Raw genomic sequence first — 5,154 nt, 5'->3', positions numbered from 1 at the left:
AACGATAAGTAGTGCGCAGTTTCGGCTCTTGATAAGTCTTGAAGTCCGATGAGGATATGATCCACGGCTCTGCTGGTTGACCCATGAATGTCAATCATAGAAGTAGTGCTGGTGTTGATGATTTCTCTGGTGGGGTGCTCATTTCGGAGGTCTTCAAATAATGTCAGAAACTGTATCTTTAGAATTTTGAAGTCTTCGGAACGGTGATCTCCACAGTAAGAGTCAGTAGCTTTGCACATATTTACTAAGAGGCGAAGCTGAAAAGAAGTGAAGAGCAATCCTGATCCGAGAATTAATTTCACCGTCTTTGATTATATCTCACTACATCCAGCTTTAAATGTGAAACTATGATCCGTGGATTCTTGAAAGATACGTGTTATCTGCTTAGTAACGTAGGTGGCAATGTTGACTCGGTCTGGTTCAAGATGAGAGAACAGATTGTTTCTCTTTGCTTCTTCCATAACAACATCTCGTAGCTCTTTGATAATCAGATCGGCGTGGTGATCAATGGTTACGTAAATTACTAGCCTCTCTGGTGTGCTTTCGAAATTATCTCTTTCCAAGAGAGGGAAAACCTGTGAATATCCTCGATCATTTGCAAGTCGGAGTGATAAGTCAGGCGTCCGGTGGAAAGATCCATATGCTTCCGGATGAGAGTCAGTAGTGCTTCTTGGTTTCGTGAGAACGGAAGTGCAGATCCGGCTAAGGCATTATAAACCTTAGAGTAAATGATCTTCTGATCTCGATAGAATCTTGTCTCGAGAATAGTGCGAACCACTGAATTGTGCTCTCGTTGCCTTTCTTCGTGATAGATATGATCGTGAAAAGAATTGATAAAGTCTTGAATGCGTTCTTCTAGGATTTCAACATCATTGTCTTCTCTTCGGAGATAGAGATGGTGTTCTTCTCGGATAGCCATAATTCGTTCTGTTAAGCGTAGCGAAAAATCAATGGTTGATTTTTGGATGGCTTCGAGAATGTCTTCAAATTCATCAGTATTATTGATGAAGGTGATCATGTCTACATGTGTGGAGATAACCGGAATTCGATCTCAGGAAGAGTCCGGTTCCCCTTGATCTGGTTCGGTTGGAGAGTCCGCGTTATTCAGAATGTCTTCATGTTGCTCTTCCTCGTCATCATCGGTGTATTGTTCTTCTGAAGATGCGTCTGATGAACGGGTTTCTTCATTATTCTGATTCTCCACTTTGATACTTGTAGGATCAATTTCTATATCCTTAACCTCAGCCTTATCGGTCTTCTTCTTGAAGCGAATGATTAAACTGTGATCTGCCGTCTCAAGCCTCATTACTTCTTCATGACGCTCAATGCTTGGAGCGGGTATTGTCGCAGTTTTTTTACGTCTTCCATTTCCTCTTCCTCTTCAGAGTCCTCCTCTTCCTCTATTTCTTCGCTGGGATCCTCTTCTTCCATTTCTGGATCGTCAGCAGACTGTGATTCGACACCCATATCGATATCGTCGGCTGGTGGTGAAGACTCGTCATCAGAAGTGATCCTTCTGGTGGAAATAGCAGACATCTCTACCTGTCCAGAAAGATCGGTTGGTCGGTCAATTTTGAAGGTAATGCTCTCCCCATGTGATCGTAAGATCAAGGTTTGATTGTACACATCAATGACAGTCCTAGCCGTATTCATGAAAGGTCTTCCTAACACCACTGGTGTGTGTAGGTCTTCCTTAATGTCCATCACTACGAAATTCGTAGGATACAAGAATTTGTCGACTTTCACCAAGACGTTCTCAACTATGCCCTTAGGATATCGAATTGTGTGATCGGCAAGTTGGATTGTCATTTTGGTGGGTAACAAGTCTCCTAACTCTAATCTCTGATAGATAGAGTAGGGGATTAGGTTGATACTTGCTCCTAAATCTGCTAGCGCATGAATGGTTCCAGATTGGTAGATTGAACATGGAAAAACGAATCGGCCCGTATCTCCTAGCTTTGGTGGTAAAGAGTTTCTGAGTAATGCAGAGCATTCTTCACTTAGTGGAATTTTGTTAGAGTCTGGTATTCTCTCCTTTGTAGAAAGAAGCCTTCGGATGTATCGCTTCTGGTTGGGGACTTTGGGCATGGTGTCAAGGAATCTTCCATCAAGTTTGAAGGAATCAAGCTTAGATGGTTCTTCTTGTAGCCTTCCAGGATAAGGTACGCGAACTGGAGTTTCAGGAGTCAGCTTCTGAGTATATGTCGATTTGTTCTTGAGCCTAGTTGACCTTCTCCGTGGTTCTTCCTCTGGGATTATGGCGTCCATTTGCTTTGCTTCTTCTATGTGGGGATTTTGGATAGTATTACTTGGCAATCTTCCCTACGGTCGGGTTTCATGGCATTGTGATAACTGTCCGAGCTGCGTTTTCAAACTTTTGAGCAGAGCCAATTGATTTCTCATTAGTATCTCTGTCTGATCTTGTCTGGTTGCAGTTCTCTGATTTAACTGTTGTTTCCCTTGAATGAACTGAGTTAACTGATCATCATCTCCGAGAGTGGGGTTAGTTGCTTTTGTAATCTGGGTGGTAGGGGAATTTTCCTCGACTGGGGGACCACTGAGTGGAAGTGGTTGATCGTAGGTCAATTGATATTGTTGGGCTGGATAAGGCGGATAGCGATAGCGAAAAGGTTGATTGCGTCGCTGAAGTTGATTAACCCTAGGTGGTTGATTGAATCCGGGATTTGGTGGACGATCTGGGTATTGGACGTAACAGACTGAACCGTCAGGGTTTTCGTACTCAACTTGATATTCTTCAGTAGGTTACGGGTTGGTACAATTAACACAAGCCTGAGCTTGGTTAACCTGCTGCGGCTGCGTCTTCAGTTCTCCGAGTTGTTTAGCAAGAGATTCTATCTTATCCGTGAGGGATTTGATGGCCTCCGTTTAATTGTTAAGTGCAGAGAGTGGGGAAGATGATGAAGCTGTTTCACCACTATTCCAGTCATGATGATGCATTGTCATGTTCTCGAGCAATTCGCATGCTTCGTCTGCAGTTTGGTTCATCAGATTCCCTTGAGCTGCTGCATCGATCATCGTCCTATGATTTACCGTAAGACCATTGTAGAAGGTACAGATTTGGGCTGACCGTTCTAGCTGGTGATTAGGGCATTTCTTCAGCAGGGTTTTGAATCGCTCCCATGCAGTGTAAATAGATTCATCATAACTTTGTTTGAAGTTAATGATGTCATTCTTCAGTTTGGTTTGTTTAGAAGGAGGGAAATATTTGGTTAGGAATTTAGTAGCCATATCCGTCCATGACGTGATGGAATCTTTTTCCAATCCTTCGAACCAAGTTTGAGCATGATGAGTGAGAGAATAGGGGAACAAGTATAGCCGGATTATATCTTGTCCTATCCCTGGCTGTTTGTAGAAGTTCGAAAGAGATATGAATTTATCAAGGTGAGAATTAGGATCGTCATTCGGTAATCCATGAAACTGACAGCTATTCTGGATGAGTTGGATGATGTGATGTTTTAATTCGAACGAGTGTCCTTGAATCTCTGAAAATCTGATTGGTCCTCCTCGACCTTCAATCGAGGGTTTGGTGTTTTCTACTAAAGTAACGCGTAACGCCATTTGATTTCTGATTCGTGCTTCCTTGCGTGCTTTAGAGATTATTGCGTCTGGATCAGGTACGAATAACAATGGCCCTGGTCTAGATCGGGTTTGGGTCATACACTATGTGATGCCCCGTACTAAATCAACATGTACGGACCATCAACAACAGGATCTTTACAAGGTCAAACACTATATGCTATTTCAAAAGAGTTTGCATTCATAATAAAAGCGATGTCTTAACCAACATCAAATGTTTAACAACCCAAAAGTATGCTTCTATGAATAGCAAGCATATGTAAAAGTACATGACCTATAGGTCGTTACAAATATATCGTTTCAAAAGTATCATGTTTGAATGCAAAAATAATGTTTCATGCGGTGACATCTCTAATAAGCGCATCGGGTGTCTACAAAGCATGACTAATACAGCGGAAGCAAGCAAACCTTAAGCACTTGAGAAAAACATGCTTAAAAACGTCAACACAAAGGTTGGTGAGCTATAGTTTAAATATAACAGTAATGTAAAGTAGGCCACGAGATTTCAGTGCTACAAAGAGTGTTTCAAAACAGTAATCCAAATCAATATGATGAAGTATATGTTTAACCGTGGGCACTCGGTAACTAACTTAACGTTTAATAATATATCACCCCCTGAAAGTACACTTGGCAAGTGCGTATGTTTACGAAGTATTAAACACTCGTTGACTGCTAGCGCGACTAGCCCGAGTGGGGATGTCAAACCCTATGGATCCATATCTAAGATTCGCGTTCATGGTTCAAAAACCAATGATTAAACGTTACCGAGCTAAAGGGAATGTTTATGCCGTTGTATAACCCACACATATATAAGTTTAAGTACTCGTGCCTAGTATGTAAAACATAAAATCCGCATGTATTCTCAGTTCCCAAAAATAAGTTAAAGTAAAAAGGGAATGCTATAACTCACAATGATCAAGTAGCGGTAAAGTATGACTCGGGAAATAAGCAAGTATGTAGGTTGTCCAAACGGGTCCTCAACCTAAGTCAAATATCACTAAGTCAGTAAATTGTCCCAATAGGTTTATAAGTATGTAAATAAGGTCTTAAGGGTCATCATCATTCATCATTAAACAAAAGGTGTAAAGTAAGTTTTGTTCAAGGAAGAGTTTAAAACAAGGGCTGACTTCGGTCAGTCACCACGGCCTCAATACCCACTGAAATAAGGTGAGACCAGTGGTCATGGCTCCGTCTATGAGTCCTTTAAGTGTGGTAAAAATTACAGAAGCAAACTCGTTTTCTTTTGACCGTGGCGACGGTCTAAGTGCGAGTAGGTCAGAATTTTTAGCACAACGTTAAATGGACATAGTGACGATCGGAGGGCCATAAATCCTAAACTGTAACTCGGATTAAGACGAGTCCTATATGAAAAGTTATCTACTAGAACAGAGCTATCTGAAAATCATAGATACAGAAGCCCAGGTCTTACTGATCAGACCCAGAAACAGAAAAACAGTAGGTTCTGGTGGTTCTTGGTGCTTGATGTTCATCACGGTTCTCATCCTTGATGCATATAGCTTCAAGTGTACAACTCGTTGATGGGTTTACATCATCTTT

General features: G+C 41.6%; 1 non-coding gene across 1 annotated transcript; it reads left to right on the top strand.

The window, feature by feature from the left end:
• The first annotated feature begins 3,094 nt into the window (after window positions 1–3,094).
• Window positions 3,095–3,201, top strand: LOC139869532 (small nucleolar RNA R71). Its single transcript, XR_011766141.1, has one exon. It is a non-coding gene; the product is annotated as a small nucleolar RNA R71 (small nucleolar RNA).
• The last annotated feature ends 1,953 nt before the right edge of the window (window positions 3,202–5,154 follow it).

Source organism: Rutidosis leptorrhynchoides, chromosome 9 (genome assembly GCF_046630445.1).
Source record: "Rutidosis leptorrhynchoides isolate AG116_Rl617_1_P2 chromosome 9, CSIRO_AGI_Rlap_v1, whole genome shotgun sequence".
Lineage (NCBI taxonomy): Eukaryota > Viridiplantae > Streptophyta > Magnoliopsida > Asterales > Asteraceae > Rutidosis > Rutidosis leptorrhynchoides.
The sequence above is the reverse complement of the archived record's forward strand: the minus strand, read 5'-3'. Positions and strand labels throughout refer to the sequence as shown.